Source organism: Homarus americanus, unplaced genomic scaffold, assembly GCF_018991925.1.
Source record: "Homarus americanus isolate GMGI-L3 unplaced genomic scaffold, GMGI_Hamer_2.0 scaffold45640, whole genome shotgun sequence".
NCBI lineage: Eukaryota > Metazoa > Arthropoda > Malacostraca > Decapoda > Nephropidae > Homarus > Homarus americanus.
This window is the reverse complement of record NW_024743874.1, coordinates 1-11,173: the sequence shown is the minus strand read 5'-3', so window position 1 is coordinate 11,173 and position 11,173 is coordinate 1. Positions and strand designations below refer to the sequence as shown.

Below are 11,173 nucleotides of genomic sequence, written 5' to 3'. Positions count from 1 at the left end.
GAATTGTATCAATTTCTAGTTTGGTTATTATTCAATTTCCCAATAAAATGATACTGGGCTATATTGATCTTGTTACTATGCCAAAGAAAGTAGTTCCACAATGTTCAGTTTTATATTAGGAGGGATAGCCCTCACTAGATAGCAAGTTCCTCATAATTGATATTATAAGTAATACCCCAAACGACTTAATCGTGAGAGGGAGAAACTTAAGGTCAATTTGAGATAGAAGAAAACTTGGCTTACCTCTATACTTTTGTATGTATATTATGTATGCTGGATTATGTACTATGTATGTATATTATGTATGTGCTCCATTTATATTTATTCAGCCTAGCTAGCAGCGTGTGGCAATGTTATTACCATATCCCACACGCTTAATTAATGTGCCTGGCGACGTATGGAAGCTGCTAATGTATCACTTGCCATACGTCGTCTATGGTAGTTGACCAGGACCTTAGCTAGGGAGCAGTGCTATCCACCTCTGTGTACATACTCTTATCCAGTAAACCGAACCTACAAAACTATACAGGTGTTTGTGTTCTCTCCTGTATATAGAACTTATTACCCAGAATACCTAACAACTTTAACAAACTTATCCTGGCAAATCAATCTAAAGATGGTGGTTGAGATACTATTAATTACTTTATTTTGGATCTAATTTGAAATCATCTTGATTTAGACACAAGAAAAACGCGAAAATAAATATCAATAGTTAACATTTTCTAGCCCAGTATGTTTGTAAATGAATAAAGTTTATAAAGCCAAACTTGTTTATTTCTATCACATGCTCTTATTTTTAATTTGGAAATTTTTATTTTAGCATACTACGAATTATAGAAAGAGTAATCATTTTATTTGTTTGTAAAATGAGGTAAATAACATAAAAAAGAAGGTTCAGCGCATTGATGGTCAGTCAAGTAAGGTTAGGGTTCAGGATGATGATGTTCGTGCATACTTACCTGGCACAGGAGATACCGTGATCACGAAGGCGGTTTTCCCAGGGCGAGGCTCACCATTGCACTCCGGTGATGCTGACCCTTGCGATTAACCCAAATGTGGTTAACTCGAGTGCGCAATTTTTGTTAGTGGGGGACTGCGTTCGCGCTATCCCCCTTACACAATTCATAAGGGATTACATAAGAAATATAAGGTACAACGGCGTATTTTTACAGCTTAACAAGGTCTCTGTTAATAAATAGTACTTGATTTATGCTTAAGGTCAGCAAAGAATATTTTTTCTACGCTACTTTTATATGATTTATATTTTGACAATTACGTGTGAATGAAAGATTTTCAAACTCTCTAATTGATGCCTAGTAACTCATAATATTGAAAGAAGTTGGGTTTTTTTTAATAGTCTGTATCACACTCAACAGTCACTCACTGTCACAGCAATGAAAGAAATCTATCATGATCTTGTTTACCAACACCTGATACACTGTCACACAGTATGGGGGAGGGGCCTCTAGCTCTTCAAAAACATAATCTCTGGTTACTGCACAAAATAGAGTTGTACGGACAATGACCTACTTGAAAAAAAAACAGATCACACAAATAAAAAATTAGCTATATTGAAAATTTTTAAATTCGAAGATGTTAACACCTACTGCTGTGCCCCTTTGTTTACAAATCTATCAATCACTTTTCATTCGCCTCTACCGCCGTGGACTTCCCCGAGTGTTGATGTTGTCGTCCACACCTTCCCTGGTCGTAAATCCACCCAACTGCGGTATATGCTCAAACTTAACTGCCTTGAGCAGATTAATGATGTCGCCTCCTCTCTTAAGACCTCCCACCCTCCTATCCTCGTCTACTGTGATGGGTCTGTTACCACGCTGGGCAGCGCTGGGGCAGCTGTGTGGATTCCTGAGCGCCAGGCCTGCAGGAAAATCAGGGTCCACGACTGGGCCTCCTCCACTGATGCTGAAAGCATAGCCATCCTCGCGGGCATTCATGAGGTGGCGACCTACTGTATGCTCGCACTGAACGCTGGAACCTCCTTATAATCAGTGACAGCACTTCGGCGCTAGCGAGGCTCAAATTAGCCTCCCCCTCCTCCCCTGCCGCCCAACACACCCTAGCCGCCGTCGCCGGGCTAGAACAAACTGATGACATCCGTGTCAAGTTTATTTAGATCCCGTCACTTATAGGAATAACTGCCTGTGACACTGTAGGTCGGCTTGCCAAAGAAGCTACACAAGAAGAAGATATTGAAGCCGCTCTCGCCCTCTCCTTGAGTCATCTCAAATCTCGCATACACGCCACACAACGAGAGGCATTCGATGAAAATTGGACACACCTGAAGCAACGGGGTAGCGTCACACTATGCCACTATGACGCTGTAACCGGTGACGACAACCGCCACTACAAAGAGTATCAATCCCTGACTCGATCTCAACAGATTATGTACATGAGACTGCACCTAGGGTACAGGTACCTATGGGAGTACATTGGCAACCCTGAGCCTGGCCGCACTGTTTGTAAACTTTGTGGCCAACCCGACTCTCACACCCTCTCTCACTACATCCTCACGTGCCCTATGACCACCTCCTACAGGTCCCTAGCTGTTACCAACACCTCTTCCCTCCCTGACCAGATATCCCTCCTACTAGTGACAGGCCTGGCACTTGACATTATTAGGGACCTGCCACGCTTTGCCATAAACAGATGAAATGTACCGGGAACTTTCCCCCCACGCACTCATCATTCTCTCACTTTATGTAACTTGACAAAACCTATGACCCTTCAGGCTTTTACCCCCTTAATGCACGAGTCATAAAGGCAAGTATGAACTTTGCATACTTCCCAGATGGGCGCTGTAAATGCTTCTGCGCTTCACCTTGCACAGGATGTAAGGGGGTGCCCAATAAACTATCCCCCTCGGGGGCAAATCTGAATCTATCAATCACTTGCTTGACAATAATTATTTCCAGTTCCGGTATAATCAGAGATACAACTTAAGGCACCCAGAGCTACTCCTCCATAAAATATCACGGTGTGAAGGTGTGGAACAACTTACCCCCACACATCCGAGCAAAGCCTACGCTCCCTTCCTTTAAATCATCTCTTAAAAAAAATCTATTGTCTAAGTATTAATATTTCTTGTAACACCTACTATATTTACAGTACCTGCTTTTATTGTACCATCAAAACCGTTTTATCGGAAATTATCATGAAAATAGATAAGTAATTACCATTGCAATAAACATAATTGCCAACGAGACATAATCATGTTCTGTCCTCTTGTTCAACCTTATTACTGTACAACCCAATTGTAGTTGGGTAGGAGACGCTAATTTTCAGCAAATCAGCTCAGCTGGGGCGCCTGTGGGTAGAGCTGTACCGCTCTTGCCTCGCAAGCCAGTTGTCACGGGTTCGATTCCCGGGTCGGTGGAAATTTGTTCCGACACACTTGCCAGCTTCCCTTGGTCCTTGTTCACCTGGCAGCAAAGTAGGTACCTGCTATAAATCGAAAGTTGCGAATTCGTATTCAGGGAAAGTTGTTTGAGCTTCCAATAACTTGCTTTGACATAAACCACTGACTCTTCAGGCTTCTACGCCCTTGACTCTTCAGGCTTCTACGCCCTTAACTCATGAGACATATTCCTCCTACACCGTCTTCCACCTTCTTGAGCCAATGGCTCTCTTCTCTCCATCCCATCATCATCATCAACCATGAACTTAGCATGCTTCCCTGTTGGGCGCTGTAAACGCTTCTGCGCTTCACCTTAAACAAGGATGTAAGGGGGTGTCCAATAAAAAAAACAAAAAAAACAGCTCAGCTGCGCCTTTCGCGTCACACTTAGAGGTCACGGTGATTGGCCTAAGATGTAGGCACATAGGCAGGCTCTTTTTGGTGTAATATGCCTCTATAATGGCTTTTTGGCAGGAATATTGTCTAAACTAGATTCTCATAGATTTTCTCTAAAACATGACAATTTACATGGCACTGTTACAGAAGCATTTTTTTCCTATGTTTTTTTGTTTTTTTTTACGTTATCAAACTTGACTTGAAGCCTGTAGATAAGGATGAAGGGCTAATATTTGTTGCTGGGTTTTTGTTGGAAGTACTTTGGAAGTATTGGGGCGGGGGGGGGGGGTTAGGTGGACGTAAATGAGGGGAAAGTTTGAAGGAAATTAGGAGAGTAAAAGTATCCGGGCTCAACTAGACATGCTGTATTTTAAAATTCTTTATTGATCTTTTATACTAATAATTTAAGTTGTAGCTCGCTAGCTTTTGACTTTTCTTCTCGTTCATGTTTTGATATAACAGTAGATAGTATTTCAAGCGCTATAATAATTATTTAATGTTTTTTTTTTTTTTTTTAAGATTTATTGGACTGCTACTTCTGCGGACCTGAAGTTAACAGTTTCATACAGGCGTAATAGTGGTAGGTAGACATGAGAGACCGGTGGTTATCACCATTGAAATAACTTATATTACATAAGAATAAAAGCATTTCTATAATCAAGATCCAGGTTTATTTTCATTATATTAGATTACTATTAATTATGACTAAACGGTTGCACAATGAGGGCCATATTATAAAACAGAACATTTATGAACTAAGTTATGCCCTTAAAGACCTTAGTTGAAGCGCAGTCATAACATTGTAACAATAACATTCTCGTTGATTTGCTATATTTGTTCAGATTTAAAGGAATTATGTAAATTAAATCCTCTTAAAGAAAATCCACATTAAGTAATACCTCTTTTGACTGCCAATCACGGTAGTCTTAAGTGTTACGAAGGACTTGTAAATCTTATTTTTAAAACTCTTCTAGACACTGGACAATAAAACCTTTAATGTCTTTCTTGACTGGAACTACAACTCCATGTATGTTCTAAGTTAATGTTTGTTGGGGTCTTGAACAACTTTGCGACCATAGCTCTGGTTTCCCTTCAAAACGCATAAATCTTTCGCCTTTTACTAAAGATTTCCGTGGGGGGGAACAACTCAATGAGTCTTAATTAATTTTTTCTTAGCCCATTCACATGGGCTCACAAAACTAATTCAAATTAGCTGAAAAGAATCATACAATGTCGTAATCAAGTGTATGTGATCTAATGTAGTAAAAAAAAAAAAATCTATTCACATATACAACGTCCTGGATGGAACAATTATCCCGACTATTACATATCTAAATCAGGTTGGGAGAATACAGATCTGTCATAAAATTAATTTCATGCACTTATTAAAAATTGCTCTAGACTTCAAACAAACCAAGGGTACCTAGGGACAGCACTAGGATCCCGCTTCCTCTATCAAGAAATAAAAAATATTGAAATTGAATTGAAATCTGTAAACCTTTTGAGTTCGCTACTTGAAATATTTGTTCTCTAACCACTTCGGGAGAACGGAGTCCTCCGGAGAGACTCAGGTATTCCAAAATACCGCACAGGGTGTTCATGAAATTTGAATTGGTGAGAGAACACCCTTACTTTGCGTCAACTTAGAGATGTCTGATTACAGATGAAGCGTTCAAGATCCTTTGTGACTGATGTTGAAAGCTTCTATTGTATTTACTGTTAGTGAAATTGTCAATATAAGTCAGGGTAGAATCTACTTTAAGAATGAGGTATCATTGACGTCATCCCTAGAGATGTCAGTAATTGTTAACTGTGGCTGAAGTCACCCCCTTTTCATATATGAACATCACAGAATCTGATGTTCATGGTGAAATTGTTGTAAGGGTGTTAATTAAGAAATTAATTAATTATCCTGAAGGGGACTCTCACGCCACGTATATCTGAAAATCTAACGGGTGTAACCTAATACTACTTGTCTAACGCTCCGGAACGTTCACCAGGGACTGCCATCTTGAACCTTGAAATCAATTTAATTCTGGTCTTCGATAGCTCAGTCACAGCGAAGTTTGAAAAAAGGATCTTAGGAAAGTAAAATGAGTTCGTAGTCTCATTTTCACGTAGTTGATTGATACGTTTATTGAGATAAAAAAAAATACATCTCAAAGGGATGAAGTGACTTAAGTCATCCGCCACCCCAGTCCAGGAATGTCCCTCTCAGGACTCACATAAATCCCTAATACAGATATATCTTGTATAGTACATAGTTATATTCCAGATGCAAAATTTCTATATTTCTTGAATATTTCATCTACTTTCCTATTTTTAAGCATCCATTCTATTTGCTTGGAGACATTATTTATCTGGGCATTTCTATATACATTAAGAAATGGGCATCCCATGTGGCAGGGTATGGGACCTGGATGTTCTACAAACTCTACATTCCATATCCCGTTCACTTCTCTCGGCTCCATGTTCCTAGTAATATTTATACCCTAATCTTAACCCCATACACACCGAATCTTTCCACCTGCTCCTATCTTTCCTATTTGTAAAATTTGTGTTCATGAGAACATGATAGTAATGTTTCATTGTTTCACTTTTCTCATATATTTCATTCCTTTTTAAATTATCTTCTATTGATTGTATTTTCCGCAATTTGCTCATAATTTTTTCAAAGTTTTAATACATATTTTGTCAATCTCGGCCTTTTCCGTGACTCTTTTTGCTATTATATCTACTGCTTCATTAAGACCAATCCCCACATGTGAAGGGGCCCATACAAATCGAAAACTATGGCCTTTTTTCCTTATTGTATTTACAATTTTTCTACATAAACCAATAATGTGTTCAAAGACTGAACTCCCGCTGCTCAAAGAATCTAAAGCTGCCCTACTATCAACAAAAAAATATATATCTTTATTCCTCTTTACAACATTTTCTAATCCTACTAACAATGCATATAACTCGGCTTGTGTTGATGATCTAAAATTGCTCGGCCGTTGTCCAATTTTCGTGTCATCAGTACCTTGTTCTGTGTACTGGTTTATAAGGATCCCACACCCTGCCCTGCCACTTGACACAACTGAACCGTCACAATATACATGCAAGGTGTTTATTTTAGGCAAATTACTAATCTTATTCCCATAAACCACTTGCAAGTACAGTATTTTAAGTAAAAGATTGAACTTGAGAAACTTTGGATTGAAATATACTGTACTGTTTTATATTACGTTAAAATAATGATATTCTTTCAGTAAAATCCCCAGACAGGTTTACAATTCATTTCGGTAATGGTGGAGCACACGCTTAGCTCCAGACTGATTTTATGAAATAGCACCAAAACTTCTATTTACATGATCATAACACGAAAATGGAAACACTGCGCAGATGATGATAATGATATGGAGAGAAGTGAGCCGTTTGTTCAACAACAACAGAAGATCGCGGAAAGGTGTTATCACTACCAGAGACACGACCTTCCTCAAACCAAAACTGACGAAAAAACGCTATATACTCCAAGAGGACTCCCGGTGCTCACCTTAACCGCGGAGCCGGGAACATTTCACCAGGGGGAGCGCAGTAGTACTTCCGAGCATCAAGCTCGCTCACCGAAACCACTAACGTTGATGAAGGACCAAAAGGACGACCTGCCGAGGTCAGAGGGCTGGGTGAGAGAACTGTTAGAAAATATGAGGTTCTCCCAAAGGCCGACGCCGAAGTTCAGTGGAGGAACTTGTGGTGAATACTGGAAGCTCAAGGAACCCTTCCAGCGACACGTTGGGATGCCGCAGATACTTGATGCTTTGAAATTAGAGACACTCTTCGTCGATTATGCCAGCTCCGCTAAGGACGCTCTGCGAGGATGCCTGCAAATAAAAAATCCCAAAGCATGGTACAATGAAGCACCCACGTGGGGTCCCGGGTTACCTTTCCGGTTCCGGGACCAGGTTTTGGGGTACCCCCGGTATGTTTCCTCTCACTGCATGGTCTTAGTAATAACCACAGCAATGGAGAAATACCGGGTTCCCTGCCCGCCTCCTAAAATATAGTATAGTCAACTCTCATACTTTCACCTCTTAGAAAGTCCAAATCTGTGTTCTTTCTTCTATGTAAAAAGGACACTGATTATGTACTCCCCGTTAAGCTGATAAGAACAGATACTACACTTTGATCTTAGCCAAAAGACATCCTGTTGGTTCCGCTGTCCTTGCTCCACCTGACGTTGATTGTCTCTCCTCCTCCTCCTCCACTGTCGGACATGTCTGGCTACTTTGTGGTTGATCAAGCCTCTCTTTGTTGGGGCAGTATTGCACATCACACTGGAATGGAAAATGGCAAACCCTTTGCTCCTCCCTCATCTGCCTCTTGACGATACATTCGTGATTGCCTGGCCGGGAATTCAGTACAAGATGGCATCCAGCACACAGCTCAGCCAAAAGGCCGAGAAGCAGGTCCCGCAACTAGTACTAAGTATGGAAGTAGCAAAAGAGAGAAATAAGAATATATTTTATTTAAAAGAATGATACAGAGTTTTTTATTTACAATAGTTTGGGTATTCCAGTTATTTGTGACCATTGGCTGACTATCTATTTCATTTTATACATAGTGTTCCTATTCCACTAACTAGAACCTATTCTTTCTTCTATCTTGACTTTGGGTTTATTTCACCCTACATACTGTCTAGCACCTGAGGTATCTATATAAATCATTCTCGACCAGCGAATGGCATCACTTACACACAGTTTCCTGAAGAGGCGCAGGTATCCCTTTGATGCCAGTCGCCTCATCAGCTTCTCATTCTCCGGGTCGTATGCTCCCAGGGGTCCCACTATGAATGCAGCCACCTTCACCTGCTGGTATTGTCTTCTCATCTCTGTTGCCAGTTCTGCATACTTTTCTTCTTTCCTCAGTCTTGCTTCTTTAAATGCCTCTTGTCCATTCTCGAATGGGCAGGTGACGTCGATCAGGATCACTTCTCGGTTCTTTTCAATCACCAGGTCTGGACGTCCATTGTCTGGTGCTCCTGGTACTCGTTCATTTGCCGACATGATCTTCCAATGTCGACCTTCTGCGGCTTTTCGTACTCTATCCACCAGGGCATTATGTCGCTTTTGCATGGCTCGAGCGTGTATCATGCAGTGGTTTACTACATGTGGGCGCGTTTCTTCTCTATTGCACCGACGACATCTCCGATCCCTATTCTGGCCTCGCTTCGCTCCATTGACGGGGAGTAGGTTCAGTCTTGCTCGGTGTATGAAACGCCAGTCTGCGAAGGTTGTATACGCTCCATTTCGAACAAATGCTGATGATGCTCTCTCCTGTGCTACGAGCTTCATCACTTTCCCTTGGTCAGGCTTATTCTGCAGAACTTCATCTCTCATCTGTCGTCGCCGGCTCCGGATGGTTTTGGCTACCTTCCTTCTATCTTTTTCTTCAATGATGGAGTCCGTGCATTTTATCTTGATGTTGTCTCTTCCCTCTGCTATCCAGGAAACCCCCATTCGGCCTGAGGCACATCTGGCTCTAGACCAGATGGTTTGGTGGTCTCCTCCTCGCGTTTGCATCTCTCCCTGTGTTAAGAAAATGCATGCGTCGGTCATGCTTGGCTCCTGTCGTGTTCTCATTGTTGCCACTCGCCGGCATTCTTCTCTGGCTATTTCCCTGACGACAGGATCCGGTGACGTGAGTTATTTAAATGCGGTATCCACCAGGAAAATGTCAGAGTCTTCTGCCGCGAGTGGGACACCACACGCTCCAGCCTTACTGCTTCCGTATAGGTACTCATTCGACGCTCTTGACGGTAGATGTAGCGTGTGTTTCAGCATTGTCTTCATTTCGTTGTCCAGGTGTGCCCAGTCTGTTTTCCTCAGTTGCCAAGTCCTCATTGCATGCACTCCTGCCGGGTACATGAATGTCTTGAATGCATCTATTCTCTGCCACGGTGCTAGCTTGCTTGTCAGTATTTTGGTCCCGAGGTGCATTAGTTCCTCTACTGTTTGGATGTTTGGCAGAAGATGGAACCCAACTGGTCGCCCCAAGAATAGCGTAGCTTCGCCATCGCTCTTCCATTGAATGGGCGTTTCTCCCACATAGAACTGTGTCTGGCGCATTCCTCGAGGTCTTCGTCCAGACTGGTGCAATGATGAGCATTTGCTAGGATTTATGTCCAGTCCCATCCTACTGCATTGGTTCTGTTGCTTTGTAGAGGAGTTGCTGTAGATTATCTTGCTGTTTTGTAATGATGGTTATATCGTCTGCATATGCTAAGCATGGGTGCTTGTGTTGTTGGTTCAGTATCATTCCTTCGGCCGCGATTTTCCGCAACAGTGGTTCGACCGCTATATTGAACAGGAGACCACTTATTGGGCACCCCTGTTGCACACCGCATTGCACTGGTATCTCTTCTGTTTCTCCTTCCTTTGTTAGGATTCTTGTCGTCTTGCCATTGATGATGTCTCCTGCTACTGCTTCAAAATCCCGTTCCACCCTTATACGGTTGAGCGCTCTTTTGATGAGGTCCAGTGACACTGAGCCAAATGCATTGGTCAAGTCGAGTGCTGCTATGCAGGTATCGCCATTGTTCCGTCGTGCATCGTCCATGTGATGTTGAAGTATGTAGTTGTGTTCTATAACCCCATCACTTGGCATGAATCCTTTCTGTGCAGCGCACAGTACCTCGTTGTCAACGAGCCACCTTCTGAGTCGTGCTGTGAGGCATCCCGTGTACACCTTGTATATTGTGCGGCTCAGTGTTATAGGCCTCCAATTTGAAACGACTTCTGGGTTACCACCTTTTTTGGGTACAAATATTGTTCTGTATCGTTTCCAGGAGTCTGGTATTCTCTTGGCTCTTAGACACACGTTGAATATGGCTGCCATAACTCGGCAGCTTGGGTCAGCCTTTCTCCAGTTATCATATGATATTCTGTCTTCACCTGGTGACGAATTTTCTGCTGCTGCTAGTTTTGTAAATACTTCCTTCTCTGTGAAGGGCTGCATTTCCATCTCTGGTGTGTCGTCTGGCGGTTCGGGAATGTGCTCCACGGTATTTAGGTCACATTCCTTTTCGACCATCATGTGTTGGAAGTGTTCCTCTATTCTCTCCTTGCTTATTTCACATCTTGCGCCGTTCCTTCGACAATTAGCCGTATTGCACGGCGACGGTTGTATTTGTACAGCCTCTGGATCTGTTTGCAATCATTGACATCGGTGATTTTCCTGGTCGTGTTCTGTCCTTGAGAGATGTTTATCCTGTTTGCCGCTTGGATTGCTACCTCGATCTCAATCAGTACTTCTTCAAATCTTGCCCAGTCCGGGTTCCGCTGGATCTCATACAGTGTGCCCAGAAACGGGTCCAGTATC

The 11,173-nt window shown here is 42.1% G+C and overlaps 2 non-coding genes across 2 annotated transcripts; both read left to right on the top strand.

The window, feature by feature from the left end:
- Positions 1–951: 951 nt before the first annotated feature.
- LOC121877570 lies at positions 952–1,114 on the top strand. Its single transcript, XR_006091019.1, has one exon. It is a non-coding gene; the product is annotated as a U1 spliceosomal RNA (small nuclear RNA).
- A 3,773-nt stretch (positions 1,115–4,887) lies between these two features.
- On the top strand, positions 4,888–5,003 carry LOC121877571. The gene has a single exon (XR_006091020.1). It is a non-coding gene; the product is annotated as a U5 spliceosomal RNA (small nuclear RNA).
- The last annotated feature ends 6,170 nt before the right edge of the window (positions 5,004–11,173 follow it).